Source organism: Ambystoma mexicanum, chromosome 2p (assembly GCF_040938575.1).
Source record: "Ambystoma mexicanum isolate Mex_15411 chromosome 2p, UKY_AmexF1_1, whole genome shotgun sequence".
Taxonomy (NCBI): domain Eukaryota; kingdom Metazoa; phylum Chordata; class Amphibia; order Caudata; family Ambystomatidae; genus Ambystoma; species Ambystoma mexicanum.
The window spans coordinates 414,598,516-414,617,866 of record NC_090923.1 but is presented as its reverse complement, the minus strand read 5'-3'; positions in this window follow the sequence as shown (position 1 = coordinate 414,617,866).

The window sequence follows — 19,351 nt, the reverse complement described above, 5'->3', positions numbered from 1 at the left end:
CCATATAAAGTCGCCTTGAAGGCATCCCAATTAGTGACCACTGAAGTATACCAGTCTAGGTTTCCAGCAAAATACTGTTGTTGAAAAGATTGAAATGACCGCATAAACTGTTGATCTTGCAACAAACTATTGTTAAATCTCCAATGGAAAGGTGACTTTTTGATATCAGCAAGGTTAAACGTGGTACAGACAGGGGCATGACCAGAGATGATGATATCAGAGATAGAAGAATCGATGATAGCGCCGGTGTGATATTTCAATGAGAATATATAATCAAGACGTGAAAGAGTGTCATGAGGGGGTGAGTAGAAAGTTTACTCCAAGTGAGTTGGATGGGAAGCCTCCAGGTGTCAACAAGGCCAGTCTCAGCCAGACAGCGTGCAAAGGCCTTATGGGACTTGGAGCTTTTGAAAATACATTTGGATTTCCTATATAAGAAGGTATCCAGTACCTGGTTGACATCGCCCCACAGAATAAGGTTATTATGCCAAAACTAAGAATAATTTGTTTAATGGAACCCCAGAAATCAGGATTAGGTAGGGTGGGGCCATAAATGTTAATTATAGACAGTGAGTCAGAGCCAATGAGAGGTTTGACCCAAGCCCAGCACCCATTAGTGTCAGCATCTTGTCCCAATATCTTGGAATATAATGCTGAGAAGTATAGCAACACCATTTTTCTTACCCACAGCATGGCTGACAATAACAGCCTTAACCCAGAAGGATTTGAGCTTCATGGCTTTGGGAAGTGATAGGTGAGTCTCCTGTATACATGCTACATATGTTTTAAATTTATTAAGGTGGGAAATTATTTTATGTCTTTTAATAGGGTAATTACACCCTTTAATGTTCCAAGTTACGCACATAAAAACCATGGCAGCACATTAATGAAGGAAAAAAAGCAACAACATATGGACCAATACAAAGCACAAAATAAGAGCAAAACATAGAAGTATGCACCGTAAGTTCAAATGCAGAGTCAAGGACATGTAATCATGAGAAAAACAGCCCAAAAACAAAGACCAGACACAAAAGGAAGGAACATGAGGATAAAGGGGGAGGGAAGGGAAGTCTGACCATAGATAAGAAGTATTAAACATAAGGTGGTAAAAACCACTTATCCAGGCAGCAAAACACATGAAAGACTTTTAAAACCTTGTAGGGTCAGGTTGGAAAATGGAGAAAAAAGGAAAAAGCAAAGGCAGTAGGTGACACCTCCATGACTGTCAAAAACAACACAGACAGTCCTCTGCAAGAGATGGACTACAAAACCACACCTGACTGACCAAAAATACAGAGCAAAATTCAGTAACAGCAATGCATAAAATGAGTTTTAAAAAAACGCAGAATGCAGAACAGGATCAAGATCCAGAGGCAGAGGGTGAATTCAAAGGAAGCAACGTGTCCATGCCTTCAGTTTTTATGGAGCGCATGAAGGCCTTAAAATCAAATCAGCAGGAACATCAGAAATGGCTGTTCGGCCATCATGAGTAACTTTAAAAGAGCAAGGTTGATAAAGGCAATGTCTCACATTAAGCTGTTTCAAAGCGGGGCGAAAAGACAGAAATTTCTTTCAACGTTGAGCAGTAATCTTTGACACATCTTGCGTGATATGAATTCTGCTGCCATGCCAACTGAGGTTTTTTTTCTCTTTAACCTTAGAAATCAAAATCTTGAGTTGAGTAAATTCAAGACGATAAAATATCAGCGTGCAAGGAGGCTGATGAGATGAAGAAGAGCTTCTGACTGGGCCGATGCGATGGGCACGCTGGATGCTGAGTGAGATATCCGGTTGGAGGCGAAGCAGGACTGGCAGCATCTTCTGTAGGAATGATATAGGGTCGGACCCTTCATATCCCCCATGCAGGCCAGCAACGTGCAAATTATTTCGCCTAATTCTGTTCTCTAACTCTTCGGTATGTCTTTGAAGATCTTTGACCTTATTTTCAAGCAACACCACTCTTGGGGAGACAGCCTCAACAAAGCCAACCCTTCTCTCCATTTCATCCATTCTGCCTTCAAACCCCTTCCACCTGTCATCAAGTTGCTGCAACTTCTGGTTATTGGTTTCAATGAAGGTTTTTAGAACTCTTATTACCTGTAAGATAGCCTCAATAGCCGGATCAGCAGGGGAGAGCGGTGGAGGTGAATCACTTTTAGGGCTTCCGAGATTGGCCAAGAAGGGGTTGAATCAGGGATGTCATTTGGGGGTTGCCAGAAGTCGTAAGTGCGACCTCTGAGGTCTCCCTTGCGACCTCTAAAACAAAAAAAAAATAATCTTTTTTTTTTTTTGCAATGCAAGCTCCTGGGCTGTGGCCAGCACCATGTGGCTCTTTAATTCTGGAGCGGCTCGCTTTCTTGTTCAGGCCCCTAAAAAAAGAAGAAAAAGAACATGAGGGCCACAATTCTAACACTTTCAGCACTGAACCTAAATAAGAAAGAATAGGAATGCCAAAAAATGTGTCTTTCTGGAATTCTATACAATAATTGCTAGACTCATTAAAGTTTTATTTCAGGCACACTTCAGGGGGTGAGTCACTGATTTAGTCTGTTCTCAAACGCCTCAACTCAGCCTTTCATCCTTCTGAGGTCGATAAATGAGTACCAACACAGGTTGATTGATATTGGGTGTATATTTCTTCTATGTAAAGCGTTTAAGCGTAAGTGCTATATAATAACACATCATTATCATTTGGTCATGGACGTCTGCTTGCAATCACAGTAATTTGGAAATATGGGCCGATACACACTGATCTTAACGATAAATATGGCGATCCATTCAGGTATGAAATGTACATCACATTATACTTATAGTGATACCGTAACCATATTTTTCGTAGTGTACAATGCTGTGTGATGCCACTTCCTGTTTTGTCAACGGGTGAAAGGTCGTGTTCCATCGCTTCCCGCGATATCACTTTGGGGTGGGGTCAAATGACATTACTTCCTGTGATGTCATCAGGGGTCAAGGGTTGTGTGATGTCACTTCCGCTAGCCCTGGCATTTTGGTGAAATGACGTCCCTGGGTTGAATCCTTGGTAGTGGTCTTTGATTGCCCTTACCAGTAGCCATGGCAGTAGATAGAGTAGGTAAAATAGGCTGATATGAAAATCGTGCTTGAATAATAGAGGTGACAGGGAAAATATATATAGAAAAGTCCACAAAATATCCAAGTGAAGAGATCTGAGCCTTAATGCTTCAGGAGACCTACACCAGTTGTAGTGTTCAAGATGAGGCATTTAGATGGCGCCAACGGTAGTACTGCCAACAATTGTCCACCAGTTGAGAAATGTAAAAAGAATACTAAAATAAAATATTTCAAGTCCCCCAAATCCAATGTGATATTCTTATTGAGATATTTCAGTAGTGTCAAGTCACAAAAATAATAATCAAAGTGTAGAAGATTGGCCTTAAAACTTCCGGATAGCCACTTCAGAAGATGAATTCAAGTAGACGAGCTATAGAACAGTCAAGGCGCAGCAGTAGAACTTCCCTCAAATTGTCAATATGAACAGCACAAAAGCCTTTAAGCTTTGAGAAAAAGGTGGAATAAACGTGTCAGGGCACAGCTGCGAGCATTTCTGCAAACTGTCAAACAAAAGGAGAGAGAGAAAAAGAAAAATAAACACTTAGCTTTTAAGCTAACAGCTTAAAGTGTAATCTTACAATGAGGCACGTGGTGGTGCTTCTCACCCGAGCGAAGCCGACAAGGCCCGTTGCAGCCTGTGCAACGCCAAATGTCTCCTCATGCAGGGCGGCCATTATGCGGAGCCGGGAGCGCTCGATTTTCCTCCACCGTCGGAGTCCGTTGAAAGGAAACACAGGAGCAGCCGGAGTGCAGCAGAGGCAGCGGGCGTCGACCATAAATACAGCTAACGGAAGAGTGTGAGAAAAAGAAGGCGGTACATAGGAAATAGTTCCTATTAGCCCAATGATGGGTCGGAGCGGCACTGTTAAGTGGCCATTATCCTCCGCGCCAAGATACGCCCCCCATAGCCATCCTTTTTAATGAGCCCCCCATAGCCATCCTTTTTAATGAGCGGTGTGGCTCTAAAACCACATATGGGGGAGTGCTCCTTTACCAACGAACACCTGTCTCAAAGGAGAGCATAGTCCCACACCTTTTTCCAATGACACTAGTCTCATCCTCTGCACCACACAAAGCATGCTTTTGAACAGCGCAGTGTCTCTCTGTGGACGATCTCTCTCACAGCAGTCCCACACATGTTCTTCCAATGACTGTGTCACACACCAGAAACAGTAGTCCCATCCTCTGGACCACACATGGTACACATTTAAAGAGTGCAGTGTTGCTATATCGACAACCACACTCACAGCAGTCCCACACCTTTTTCCAATGACTATATCACACATTGGAAACCCTAGTCGCATCATCTTCACCACACACACGGAACACTTTTAAAGAGCACAGTGTCGCTTTGTGAATGACAACTCTCACAGCAGTCCCACACCATATTCCAATGACTACGTCGCACTCCGGAAACGATGGTACCACCTGAATCTGCCATCATTTTAACCTCTCTCCGATTCAAATACTCTTCGTCATCCTGATCCTGAACCATGTTAGCAGTAATCAATTCTGTTTGCTCATCCACATCTTCCCAGGACAATTGACGGTCCTCTTCTGCAACATAGAATACTTTTATGGCACTCCCAGAAAAATGTGTACAGCAATTTGAAGAATGCTCCTTCCTTTTACACTTGTGGCACATTAATTTTTTTCCTGGGCATGTCAGGCAACCTGCAAAGTGGGTTAGACAACATGAGGAATCTTTGGGGATGGTTTTGCAAATTCTGGAAGATAAAGGAATAACATTGAGAGGAGAAAAGTATGTGTTTAGGGAAAGTTCCATTGAATATCTAGGTCATGAAATTTCAGCAATGGGCCTTAAACCTAAATCTGACATGGTGGATGCTATAAAGACAGTAATATCTCCAAAAGATAAAGGGGAGTTACGGTCCTTTCTGGTGATGATAGAGTTCTATCAGAAATGTGAGCAAAATTTTGCGGACAAAGTAGAAAGAATGAGAGCGCTATTAAAAAATGGTGTTGATTTTGTCTGGGATAAGAGGTGTGATGAAGAGTTTGAAGAGATAAAAAGTAGTTTGACATGGAGAAAGCGTTGGGTCATTATGATACGCGGGCACAGGCTCCAACACTAACATCTGGCGAGAGTAGGGAAAGTTCGGAAGGCCCTGACGGAATAAAGCCAGCTTTTAGTAAAAACATCATTAGCTGATGACAGCTATTCGATAGTAGGGGCTACCGTTCAGGGGCACTAACCCACGATATGGCCCTAGCTCCACTCTCTAAATCCTTCTCAATCCAGTGCCTTCAAATGAATCCACTGCCTTGTCTCTGTCCTGAACAAGTGAACCAATGCTCAGAAGAACAGTCCACATACCTTTTGCTTTCTTCGCAATAAAACCCTTAGCATTTCTTCTAGACTCAGCGAGTTATTAAGGCCACCTGTGGCACGGCACAGAAAAAAGACATAAAGGCCTAGTAAGATTTGCACACGAATATTTGTGTGCGTACCTTACTCTGGTTTGTTTACTTTTCAAGCCATCTTTTATAAACATAGAAATAAGGTATGCATACAGATATATTAATTCCTACATACATTTATATGTTTGCATACCTTACTATGGTCATTTTCAGGCCACACCCATCATGGACGCCACAACCCCAAATGAGGGCCCGTCTGAATTCCTTACCCCACTTAAAGCACTAGTAATTACTGCATGTGTTATGGTGCATTATGATAAATCCATCGTATGGTGATAAGGAATGTGGCTTTGCAGAACTACTGCCTGGAGTACTTTTGAAAAACTGCATGCATTATTTTTATAATGTATGTTTAATCCTTATCCACATTGATTCTGAAACCGGAAATAGATATGGTACAGTTGCGGAAGGGATAGGGAGATTACATTGAGGCAGAATTCTTTTTAGATGAATTCTGCTGTCAAATATATATGTGGGGGGCTAATTGTGATAATAAAGGGGGGCATCGGGGGACTGTGGGTGGTCTCCCCCGGCATATACTCGCGGGTAAATGTAAAAAAAGGAAAAATAAATGCGACAAAATTCAAATTAGACAAAAAAACCTCGAACAAATCACGTAGAACATTGCGGATCGGACAGCTAATGTACCATTTTTAATAATGCACAGAAAGGGTCAGTGTTGACCCATGTCTGTATTACAATGCAAGGAGGGTTAAAAGGCAGAAGCTCACATTATCACCCTTTAGGATGTCTCGTTATAAACTGTTTTCAATGAATTTGCAGGGGTGCCTCCTCAATTCATCATAAAACTGTACAAACGTCTTTTTTTTTACAATGTTTACCTCCACTTCACAGTGAAGGTTAAAATTGGAGGTATTTCTATGAGGTATTCAACTTTATAATCAAGCAATAGGAATGCTGCACATGGTAAAACCACATAACTCATATATTAGTCGGTTATACAAATGCTCTCTGTTTTTATTCTCCACAACAATTTATTAGGATTTTCCAAGCAAGAAAAAAAAAGAAAAAAACACATTCCAACATGAGTATATCCCACTTCCTGACCTCTCCCCTCCCACAACTCCCTCCCCCCCCTTGATCCAGGTGTAGTCCTTGTTCAAGTAGGTTTCCTTAGGTTGCGTTGCTGCTCTTATTGGTAGTCTCTTTGGCGTCTCTGGGTACGTTGGTTCATTGGCTTAGCTCGTTCATATTTCCCCCTCCCATGGCTGGTCCGTTATTCCTAGGAGGCCCATGCTCCTAGGACACCAAGTCCTGCATGCCCCTTCCCTTAGGTATCTTAGGCTTGACCAGTCTGTGTCAGACTTTTTGTAGTCCCCTTGGATGGAGTAAGTAAGCCACTCCATTGTGACAAAGCTCCAGATTCTAGCGACCCATTCATGATCCTGTGGTGGTTCTCTAGACGTCCACTTGCGTGCCAGTACCAGAACCGGCTCCATCATCATAATGACATAGAGTTTGCGGCCCGGCTTTCAGGTGATTTCCTCCACGGCCCCATCGAGACCAATCATCGCTAGACCTCTCTTCCTTTGGGCTTCAGCCCTAGTGCTTGCTCGATTGCTTCCTGTATGCCTCTCCAGTAGTGGTCTAAATTGGGGCACTCCCACCATATGTGGCTCCATGTTCCCTCATCTCCGCAGTCCCTCCAGCATAGCCGGGAGGACTCTGGGTAAATATTGTGTAGCCTAGACGGTGGCAGGTGCCACTGCAACATTAGTTTTAACCAAATCTCCCGAATTTGGAGGGATCTCATTAATTTAGGAATGTGTACCCATAGTTTCGCCCACTCAGACTCCTCTATTGTACTCCCTGTCGATGTCTCCCATCTTTTCATGTACATCCTTGGAGGAAAGTCCTGGCCGGCTTTTATGTGCTTATAGATAGATATTACCACCCTCCTGTCCCCCGAGTCGATGTTCAGATATTATTTGAATGGGGTTAGTTGACGGCACGCTGCCTTTTTCATGGAGGGATGGAGCAGCCAGTGCCTCAGTTGTATGTAGCTATATCTTTCCTTTTCACCCAGAGCAAAATCAGTCTTACATTGTTCGAATTGTTTGACCTGGTCCCCGTTAAACATATCTCTAACCTTCAGACATCCCCCTTGTTGCCAGGCCTTACATGTGAGGGTTTTAGGTCCTGGGGTGAATTGCGGGTTATTGAATAGTGGTGTGTATGGGGAGGGATGTGTGGTAATGTGCACCCTTTTCACAGTGTCGTCCCATGCTTCTCCCACTGTTGTCAGAATGGAGCTACTGTACATTTGCTGAGGCCTGTCTGCCCTGGGCATTCATAGAATTCCCTCCAAATCTCTCCCTGCGACTGCTCTGTCTATTGGTCTCCAGATCTTCCCCCGGTCGTCATTCTGCCAGTCTCTAATGACCCTCATCTGTGCAGCTGTATAATACACCTGAAAGTCTGATTCCCCTATTCCCCCTCGAGAGGATGGGTTTTCATACATTTAGAGGCCACTCTCGGAGGTTTGTTATTCCACACAAATTTACTTGTGAGTTTGTGGAGAGATCTGAATAAGGCTGGCGGGACGTGGATTGGGAGAGCTCTGAAGTAATAGAGTAGTTGTGGTAGGACCACCATTTTTAATACATTTATGCGCCCCATCCATGTTATAGACTGTGGCCCCCAGTCTATCAATTTGGATTTAAGCTTCTCCATAAGGGGTGGGTAGTTTGCTTGATATAGCTTTCCGACTGATTTGGCCGGTCTTACTCCAAAGTAGGTTACTGAGTGCTCCATGGGGAGGTCTTTTGAGGTCTTGCTCCTCTTTGATCAGAAGGGTGAGGTTGAGGATTTCCGTCTTGCTAGCGTTTATTTTTAATCCGACCACCGCCCCAAACTGGTTAAAGTTCCCTTTTTATCGCCACCAGGGAGGTCTCTGGTTGGGTCACCGTCAGGAGCATATCATTTGCAAATGCAGTGATTTTGTTTGTGCTCCTCCCGAAAGGAATTCCTGCTATGCCCTTGTTGGCTCTCACTGCCGCTAGAAAGGGTTCTAAGTCTAATGCGTATAGCATAGGGGATAGTGGACACCTCTGCTTAGTGCCTCGCCTGACTGCCACTGGTTTTCAAAATGTGCCCCTTGATGGAGAGCCGGAGAATCGACTGTTAGTAGTTGGCCTTAACACGGCCCAGGTACCCGGGCTCAAAACTCATCTTGTTCATGGTTTGCGAAGAGGAATCCCCACTCTACCTGATCGAAGGCTTTCTCAGCATCCACTGCCATGAGGAGAGCAGGGATTCCTCTCCTGTGGGTCTTTTCAATCAGGTGCACGATTCTCCTGACATTGTCTCCGGTCTGCCGGCCTCTAATGAAGCCTGACCGGTCGGATTGAACTAACTTGGGGAGGATTTGGTCACCACGATCTTCGTATGGATCTTAGCATCCACATTTATTAAGGCAATGGGACAATAGGAACCACGCTTTGTGGGATCCTTGTCTTTTTTGGGTATGAGGATCACCTTCGCCTCGTCCATAGATTTAGTTACATCATTGTTGGCCCCCATTAGGTTGTACAGATCGGTGAGATGGGGAATTAGCAGTTCTTTGGTCCTGGGGATTTATTGCTTGGTAAGGACTTTATTGCCACTCTAACTTCGTCTCTAGTTATCTCCTGTTCCAGGATTTCCCTCTCCTCATCCGTTATTTGCGCTAGCTCTATTTTATCAATGTAAGATTCCTGTAATTCCAGTGATGGTTTATCTGAGCTATAAAAGTTTGAGTAATCCTGGACAAACTCTCTTTCGATGTTGTTATTGTTAGTGCTAGTCCCACCTCTACTGACTTTTTTTTTCTCGATGGTTTTGTCACTTTGTTCCTTCCTCAGCATCCTGGCCAGTAAATGGTCTGATTTGTTTGCTTTGATATAGTATTTTTGCCAGAGATGCAGTAAATTGCTTTCCACCGCCCTTGTTTGAATTAGGTCTAATTTACCCCTTAGAGCCCTATACTCCCTTTTAATGGCTGGGGACTGAGTTGTTCCCAGCTTGGCCGTTATCTCTTTTAGTTTGTCCTCTAACTGGGTTTTATTCCAGCCTCATTTCCCTGTCTCTGCAGAGTTTGATTGCTATAATTCTCCCCCTTATTGTTGCTTTAAAGGTGTCCCATCTGACCTGCGGTGCTGTGTCCCCCACCTTATTGGCAACAAAAAAGGCCTACGCTTCTTCTGCTACTCACCCAATCCCATTCCAAGTTTCCCTCCTCTGCCCCTCCCCCGGAAGCCTCGACTCTTTGCTTCTATCTAACATTAAAGCACATGCACCTAGCTTAATTTGCACCCTCCCAGGCAAGCTGTCCAATCAATAGTGTTCCGTCATGCAGCGGTATCAATTTGGTGCATCGGCAGGTCTTGCCAGCTTATCCGGTTCCTTCCGGAGTGATGGGTTCCTGGACGGCAGATGGCTTTCCCCCTTCTTGGACCTTTTGAATTTCACCGTGGACCATTCCCACGGCCTGCAGCCGTTGTGTTGGGTAGCAGGGGAGGTGTTTGTTGAGTGGATTTCATCTTCGATTCCCAGAAGGGACGCTCCTTGCTCACATGTCGTGACTCTTTGTTGCTTCCCCTGCCAGTCGAATGGATAGGCCCATCTATAGCAGATTTCTCTGGATCTTAAGAACACCACCACTGGGCCCATTCCCCTCCTTTTGATAAGGGTTGCTTGCGCTAGGTCCTGGTAGAGGAATATTTCCACACCATTATAGGAGATCTGTTTCGCTTTTCTGGCCATGGCGAAGAATCGTTCTTTGACAGCGTAGTTATGCAAGGCTACCAGGACGGCTCCTGGTGCCGGGGTCCCACACTGTGGACTCTGTCAAATTGAATGTCGGCGCTTGCCTCAGGGTCTAGCCGATCACCGAAGATGCTCTTGAGTACCTTAGGTAGGTCCTGGTCATGCGTCTCCTCTGGCAGGCTTTTGACGAATATGTTAGACCTTATGGACCTGTTCTCCAGGTGCTCCGCCTGTAATTCCAGGGTATGGGTGGCCACAGCTAGGGTTTGCAACAGAGTGTATGCTTTCCTTGTATCTTCAGTTAGCTCCTGAATTACTCGCTCATTGATGTCCACTCTCTCCTCAATTTTATTAATGTCTCTCTTTATTTCCTGTAATCCTTCCGCCAGATCCTCTCTCAGAGCGTCCATTTGTTTCTCTCCTGCCGCGATGAACTTGTCCACTATCTCGCCGAGAAAGTGTTTGAGCGAGGAGTGTGTTATCGGTCTATCCTGTTCTTCTTGGCCGGGGTCCACCCCTGAGTCTGAGAGCCATTCCGTTGTGGTGTACCCCACAGCAGCACCCGTTTCCTTGGCCCATATCTACAATAGTGCACCTTCCTGTGACCTTTTAGGGTTTCATGGTGTTGCCGAGGACTCTTTATTCCTATTTTTTGACGGGGTACTGTGAGAAGGGTGGGCCCCGAGTCTGTGGGCCGTCTTGTCTGGGTCTGTACCAGCTCCGTAGCGGGAAGTGTGATCCTCTGCTCCAGGTTCCGGGTGCGTGAGGTGCCCCCCCTCGTACCGTCCAGGCCCCACCTGGGCGTGATACCTTTGGGTGTGCTGGAGGTCTCACCCAGATTGGTTCCTTTGTGAGCCACAGGCCCCCTGGGTTCCTGTTGTGCTCCTCTCCAGCCGTGTAGACTTTGGGGCACGCTGTAGCTTGTGTCCTTCCTTAGCACCTCTGGGTTGCCTCTTCTTTTATGGTCACGTTGTGTGTTGTGCTCCACTCCCTTTTCAGGCTGCTCGGTTCTCTTTAGTTTGGTTGCTTGGGTGGCCCGCCCGTTAGCCCCAGCTCTGATGCCCTTACGGCGTGGACCTTTCGCTAGGTACGTCCTGCTGTTGGCCCCTGTACAGGGGCGCCTGTTATCTGCGCTCTGCCCCTCCTCTCCTTGATTGGGGTGTTCCTCTCGGGCCTAGTGCTCGGTGGTCCCCTGCCTCCGTGCGGGGTGGGGGGTTCCTCTGTCTTCAGTTCGGAGTGCACTGGAGGGTTCTCCCCAGGCCCTGCGTGGAATTCGTGCTCCCTGAGCCAACTTCGGTCATTGCGGGCCTCAGTTGACTCTGCTTGTGGCCTCTGTAGGCCCTAGGTGTGTCCTCTGGTTCCGTCCCCTGTCTGTGTACTCCCCAATGAGAGTCTTGATGGGGGTGCTCTCTTGTTTACTTGTCAAGAGTGAAGAGTGTCTGAGGGAGTGCCCCTCTCCTGGTAGCCTGGAAAACCTTTTCCTGAATTGGAGTGATCTCGGCTTTGCTTTGTGTTCTTTAGGGCTCTATGGTGGCTTACTTGTCTTGCAGGTAGTGTGGTCTCCTGAGCACCGCTTCTGCCCACTGCTGGCTGCCCCTGGTCTTCGGTGCTTGCTGGAGCCTGCTGGTGCTGATGGGGGCTCCTGTTGCTCTATTGCTGTTGCATTTTCCGCTGGCATCCCCTCATGCCTGTGCAGGTTGATGCTGCACTCCTGCAGTGTTGTTAGGGGTCACAGGGTCTCAAGTGCTCCCTGCCTTGGCTCCCTCATCCTATGTCCTATTTGCCGATCCAGTGCCCTGATCGCGCCATGGATGCACATTGGGGGCCATTTGCTGTTACTTTTGCATCCTAGATGTACCGGGAAGTACACTGGGTCCTGTCTAGTTGCTCTGCGCCCTCTCCAGTCCTCCGGATTTGTCACTGCTCCGCTGGAGGGCCCAGCGCCTTCCCAGGTCCCCCCGGTCTTGGCGCTGCTTCTGTGGCCTCTGGTGCTTGCAGGATGGAACAGGTGCTGGCTTGAGTGCACGAAAGCCTCCCCAATCTGGAGTGCAGTGTCCTCCCACGCTGCCGATGTCGGCTGAGGCTCTGGGGGTCTGGCGGTGCTGGCGCTGCTTTTCAGGTCCCCTTCTCGCCTGGCAGCGTTAGTATGGGGGAGCCAGGGTTTCTTGTGGTCACTTCGTTGCTTCCTTCTGCTTATGTCCGGTTACGCGTCCCGCTCGACTTTTGGAGTGGCGGACCCCGGGAAGGTATTTGTGATGGCGTTCCCGGCCGCCTTGGCTGGGGCGCGGGAACCTGGTGGGCTGCTCTGCTACCTTTCTGCTCTTTGCACCCGTTGGGGCTACGGGCTCTGTCGGGTGCCTTCCCTGGTCTCCCTCAATGCTCCAATGCTGCTTGCGGTGTCAACTGGTGCCTGGGGAGGGCTTATCAACCAGTTTTAAGTGCTTCTGTTGCCTCACAAGTCGGGAGCTCGGTCGTCGCAGTGTTCCCTAGTGCATGGCCATCTTAGAATCTCACAAATGCTGTCTGTTTTGAGCATAGTTGCAAACTCATATATTGAGGGCTTAATGCTGTATACATTTCCACATAGAAACATGCAGAAATAGATCTGAAAACGTTACATTCTATGCAATGTCTTCAAGATTCTGAACTAAGGCCGTAAAATTGTACTTATTTAAAGCTTTGAATTTCCTGTAAATCGAGTCACATCTGAGTTGGGATATTAGAGCAAGATCATTCTGCAATTTACCACAAATATTGGTTAGGAACCTTTTACAGTATGCTTTAGTTCTCAAATCCATAAAGGGTTTGTATTCAAAGGTCTGGACAGTGTATTTAAAGCACACTCTTGCTGATTTGAAAAACCTCTCTCCCACAGGTGAGTCATGCACTTATGTGCTGATGTGTTTATGCTTTTAATGTTGCAGTCAATGTTAATATTGAATGCCTTTGAAAAGGCCCTGCATAGAGGCTTCCAAGTTGACTTCAGACTAAAGTATTGCTGAGGACCAATCTCAGGAAAGGCCATAGGGATTTGCGGCTTTCTTTTGATGTGTACTGCACCTTCTTCTGGAACTTTGCACCACCAAACATGATTTCTGCATGTGACACATTATTATTATTATTTTTACTTTCGTTTTTATTGAATTTATAACTTTCAAAACAAGAACCATGTTTACATATCACTTTGAAGCCTTTGCCAGGCCTCATAAACAACAAACAACCCGTGTTCCCTCCCTCCACCCCCTACCTCCCCTTATCAAACAAACAATGGTGGTTTCTCGCACAACTAAATCAAACAGTACAGTGATTCTTCACTGTGGGTTGGACTCCCCTTCCGGGGCCCATGTTCCCAGTCTTTATAATTGTACTTAGCCCCATGTCCTTCCGGGCTTTGATCTGTTACGCCAGTGGACCCAATGAGGGCCCCCTACCCCTCCTCATCCGCCCAATCCTGCCCCTTTCAGTCCAAGAGCCTCTCCTTCCTTTTCCCTCGCACCCGCTTGCATCGTCCCACCTCCCTTGCTCAGAGGGTTGGAATCGTCCCTCCACTAATGTACCTCCCATCCCCATTTCTGTCTGACCCCATCCTAGGCTGTCCTGAATGCGCCCACTGCATCATTCACCATTGCTGTCAGTTTGTCCATCAAAAACACATTTTTCAGTTTGGTCAACCAATAATTCTTGGTGGGGGTTGTTGCACATTTGTGGCCCTCTTCCTGCTCCCACCTGTGAAGCTAAAAACCTCGGGGTCAACTTCGACTCCACACTCTCCTTCTCTCCTCACATCTCTGACGTCTCTAAGAAGTCACACTACCAGCTGCACCTCCTCAGAGGTATTCTTCCTTTTCTCTCCTTCCCCCAGAAGCTCGCTGTCTCCAGAGCTCTGGTTCTCTCTAGGCTGGGCCATTGCAACAGCCTCTTTCTAAATCTGCCTGCTTCTACTCTCCGCCCTCTGCATCTCATCCAGAACAGGACTGTGAGGCTTGTCCTTGGCCTCAGGCTCAGGGATCGTCTCTCCAGGACTGAAATCTCTGCACTGGCTCCCAGTGGCTGCGAGGATTAAGTTCAAAACCCTCTGCATTGTCCACAAGGCCTTTTGGGGCCTCAATACCTTCAACTCTCCCTTCCTAAATATCTTCCTTCTCAAGCTCTTCGCTCATCAGCCTCCAAATCCCTCAGGGTCACTCGCTTCTCCAAGCAATGAGTTGGTGGTAGATCTCTTTCTTCGGCTGGGGCCCCCCTCCGGAGCAGCCTCCCTGCCTCCCTGAAACTTGAGGAGAATCATCTCTGGTTCCGGAAGCACCTCAAAACCTTTCTCGTTGCCTCTGCTTTTTCTCCTCCTCTTCCTTTCTGACTTTCCTGGCTGAAACTGCACTGGTTACCTGGCCACCCTCTGATCTTGCGCCCAGGACCCCTCCCCTGCCAGTCGCACCTGCACTGCCTTCCTTGCTACCACCGCACATGGGGATTGTTTTCTGTATCACTACATTCCCACTACCAGCAATTGATACGTGATGTCTTCACTTACCCATGCACTTGCCACCAGCTGGCTGTACTTTTACTTATTGTTTGTTTATTCTATCATCCCATGCACTGCACTCTTCCCTTCCCCTCCCCCCCGCACTTTCCCCGGTCCCCCTTCCCATGCACTTGCGTGATCTGAATGACACTTGGCCTAGTAGGATCGTTGTCTCTGTCTTCCCTCTCTTCCCACTCCCTTGCCTTGTCGCGCCTTGAAACACTTGTGTATGTATCATATCTTATCATATCATATCATTTCCACTTCTGGGCAAGAGCCACCCTCCCCACCCGCAGCATTTTCCCCCACATTCTGGGGTATCTATACGTCTTCGATTCTCTTGGCGGAATCCCCAGTAAAATCTGCAGAGGGTCTTGCATGAGTAGTTCCCCTATGACCTCAGCCATCCATCCTGTAGGTTCTCCCAGTAGGATTGCACTTGTGGGCAGTTCCAACACATATGTCCTCTCGAACCAATCTGGCCACACCCCTTCAGGCACAGCGGGGACGTCCCTACTAACATCTTAGATATCTTGAGTGGGTCTCTGTGCCATCCCTGGAGTACCTTGAAGTTATGTTCCATATCGACTGTGAAGAGGTTCCCGTGAAATGCTATCTTATAAATCTTACCCCACACCTCCTCAGTAATTTCCTCCCCCGCTAATTCATATTGTTGAAACCCTTGTCTATTTTTTTTGTCACGGATATGATATGATATTTTATTTATATTGCGCTCATACACAGGTGTTTCAGAGCGCGACAAAGATGTTTATGACCTTGTATAGCTTGGACACCATTCCTTTCCGCATGTTAGCCGAATCTAATACTTTCTCGAATGGAGCTAGCAGTCTTTTCAGTTTCCTTCCCCACTTTTGATCATTCAAGAGTCCTTTCAACCAGAGATATTCAAATACTGTGACTTTACTGACGCCCAGGTTCTCTACTACTGCCTCGTAGCATTGGAATTCCCACTCTTGGAACAGCTGACCCACCTTCTCTAGTCCATTCTCTGACCAGCCTTGCGAGTTACGGGTACCCCTGTCTCCCAATCTTATAATGGTACCCCACAGTGAGACCATTGCGGTGTGTTTGCCCCCTTTCCACAGGGACCACTGCACTCCTAAGGTGGGATGGTCCAGCAGTTGGCTTGGTATATCTTTATAGGGGGTCCATAACATGTCCCTCACTTTGACCGGGTGTGTGTCCATATCTTCCAGGTAGGTCCAGTACGTCCCCAGTTCGTCCCGCATGTGTTCCAGGAGGCCCCTGAGCTGAGCTGCTCTGTAATATAGCCGGATGTCTGGGAGGCCGAAGCCTCCCTCCTCCCTCCTCCCTCCTCCCTCCTCCCTGGGAAGCTTGAGAGTGGATCATTTGATCTTCAGGGTCTTACCATGCCATATACATTTTTGGACCACTGTCTGGAGTTCTTTGAAGGTTGATTCTGGTACCATTGTGGTAAGGGCTGTAAACAGGTACAAGAGCCTCAGTAGAATATTCATCTTTACCGCCGTCATACGCCCATACCATGATAGTATCATACTACCCCAACATTTCAAATCCGTTTAAATGGTAGATAGCAATGGGGCAAAGTTGGCTTTTGTCAGTACCTCCAGGTTTCTGTGCACTTGTACTCCCAGATATTGGATTGATACTTCTTCAACATTGACCCCGCAGAAGCTATTCACTGGGTCTAGGTCCGGATCAGCTGCTCGCACTGGTGGTAGCATAGATTTTGATTTATTAATTGTTAGGCCTGAGAAGACTCCAAAGGTTTCAATTAGTGAGAGCAGGACTGGGAGTGTCAACGGGGTGCCACCAGGTACCCCAGGATGCCGCTTGCAAACAAAGAGAGTTTAAATTTAATCCGTCCCCTTTGGATCCCTGTATTCTTTGGTGGTTACTCACGGCTATTGCCAGGGGCTCCATCACGATCGCGTATGTCAAAGGGGATAGGGGACACCTCTGTCTCGTGCCCCTTGTAAGGTTGAACAGTGCCGACAGTTCTCCATTCACCTGCACTCTCGCTGTTGGAGCCCTATACAGTGCTCCCACCCGAAGGCTTTCTCCGAGTCGAGGGAAAGCAGGCTAGCATCAAGATCAGACCCTTGTGCATAGTGTATTAGATCGATGGTTTCCGGATGTTGTCCGACCCCTGATGCCCTTTAATAAAGCCGACCTGGTCACCATGGACCAGGGTGGGCATGATCCCCTCTAACATCCTACTGAGCACCTTTGCCACTATTTTTACATCTGTGTTTACGGTAGGAGGAGCATTCCGTGAGGTCTTTACCCTCTTTAGGCAACACCACTATAATAGCTCCCATCATCGTCTCTGGCAGGATGTCCCCTTCGAGAACTGCATTGAAAACTCTAGCTAGGTGTGGGGCCATGGTGGACCGGGCTAGACCCGGTGTGGGTAGCTTTGTTAGAAAGTCTTCTATAAGGGCCTCATCCCTGTTGAATTCCGATTCATAGAGACGTTCATAGTACTGTTTAAAAGCCCCCCTATACCCGGAGTGTCAAATCTCAGTGATCCCTCAACAATTTTCAGGGCTTTAACCATTTTACTTTTCTGGGCCTCCCTCAGTTTCCATGCCAATATCCTATCCGCCCTATCTGCCTTTTCATAGTATTTTTGTTTAAGGAAAAGGAGGTTCTTTTTGGTCTTGCTCAACAACAGGCCCCTAAGCAGAGTCTTGTACTGGTCTACGGCTGTCGCCTGCTCCGGGGTGATGGAACTGCCAGTAATTCGACCTCGTTGTATTTGCGCTATTTTCTATCGCAAGATCCTATCCTGGCTATGCATTTCCCTTTTTTTTGTGCCCCTATTTTTATTAGGACCCTGCAGATGGTGGCTTTGAATGCGTCCCATAGGATATGTGGGCTGACCTCCCCATTATCATTCAGATCGAAGTATTTGTTTACATTTTCAACACTCTTTGGGCTATTACTGTGTCCTTCAAAAGGCGTTGTTACATTTCCACCTCCTCATGCACTGGCGTCCTCAACCCTCTTGCAGCGTGACCCGCACTAGGTCGTGATCGGACCAAGGGACCACATCTACCCATAGGTTTTGCTTGTGGGCGAGTAGGGCACATTCCACCAGGATGTAGTCGATCCGAGAGAATGTTTCATAGGTTCACGAGTAATATGTGTAAGGGGGATCCCCCGTGGGCAAACTAAGGAGTGTGTCTACTAGGCCCAGGTCAAGATTGATTCTACGGAAACCCCAGGATGTAGAGTAGTCTGCCGCCGTATTTGTTTGCAATTACATTATTTTCCTATCTCTGGCGGGATATAGTACCATGTTAAAATCCGCTGCTACTATTAGAGTACCCTCCACCAATAGTCGCAACCTGTATCTAACCCCCTCGCAGAAGGGCATTTGGCCTTCATTCGGGCCATATATCGCTCAAAGTGTGAGGGGGGTCCCTGGTAGTTCCCCTCTTATGAACAGATAGCGGCCCTCCGGTTCTTTAATTGAGGCCTCTGTCTTGAAGCCCAGGTCGTTGGCCATGATGATCGCCACTCCCCTCTTTTTAGTCGTGTATGAGGCGTGGTAAACTTCCCCTACCCCTCCACCCCGAATGCCTGGTTCCTTTCCCCTCGCCCAGTGGGTTTCTTGGAGGAAAAGCAGGTCTAATTTTGCTTGCTTGAATTCTCTCTTTAGGAGGGATCTCTTCATAGGTGAGTTAATTCCCCTGTCATTTAGAGAGCCTATCTCCAGGACGGGCAATATATCAGCCATGTACATGCTTGGGTGTCTCTCTTTCCGCGACCTCGTTGCATATCCCCGGGATGCCCCCATATGCAATATCACGTCCCCTGAACCTTGAACCGCTTTTCCCCCCTCCCCTCCTAAGGGAGCCTGTCCCCAACTGACCCCTCTCCCCAACTTCAAAATCCCTAGACTCTTCGCCCCTTTTCCCTCCTTACCCGGCACCCAGCCAAAATGTTCACCCATCTCCGGTGCTTGACTGGACCACCATTTTGCCTGATTCTTCTGGGCCCTTCCTTATGCACGCCACTTTGGTTGAGCCCACCCTACTTTTAGAACCTTCCCGTTTCCCCCTGCTGGTTGTCACAATGCCAGTGTATCGCTTTGCACTTCACCCCCCATATTTGCAGTTAGCAGGTGGTGCGAACTGGATCTTGGCTCATACGTTGGCACGGTGTCCTTTACCCCACCTGTGTCCTTCTTAGCTCGGTGGTGCCTCCTAGGGCGCCACTGTGGGGAGGTGAGGGAGTGTTCAGTTTCTTAAATTTTCTCGAGCCCTGATCTGTCTCTTGTCCATCATGCTGCCTTTGCCGCTTTTCCCTTTCACCGCCTCCCCGGTGTGCTGTTTCTGGTCTTCCTCTGCCATGTCCACGTAATCCTGAATTGCCCCTTTCATATCATCTTCGGTGACCAGTCGTGACCGTTGACCCATGTATTCGAATGAGAGCGAGAAGGGGTAGCCCCACCGGTATCGGATTCCCTTCTCCCATAGACATTGTGTCAATGGGCCACACATCTGTCTTCTGGCCAGGGTGAAC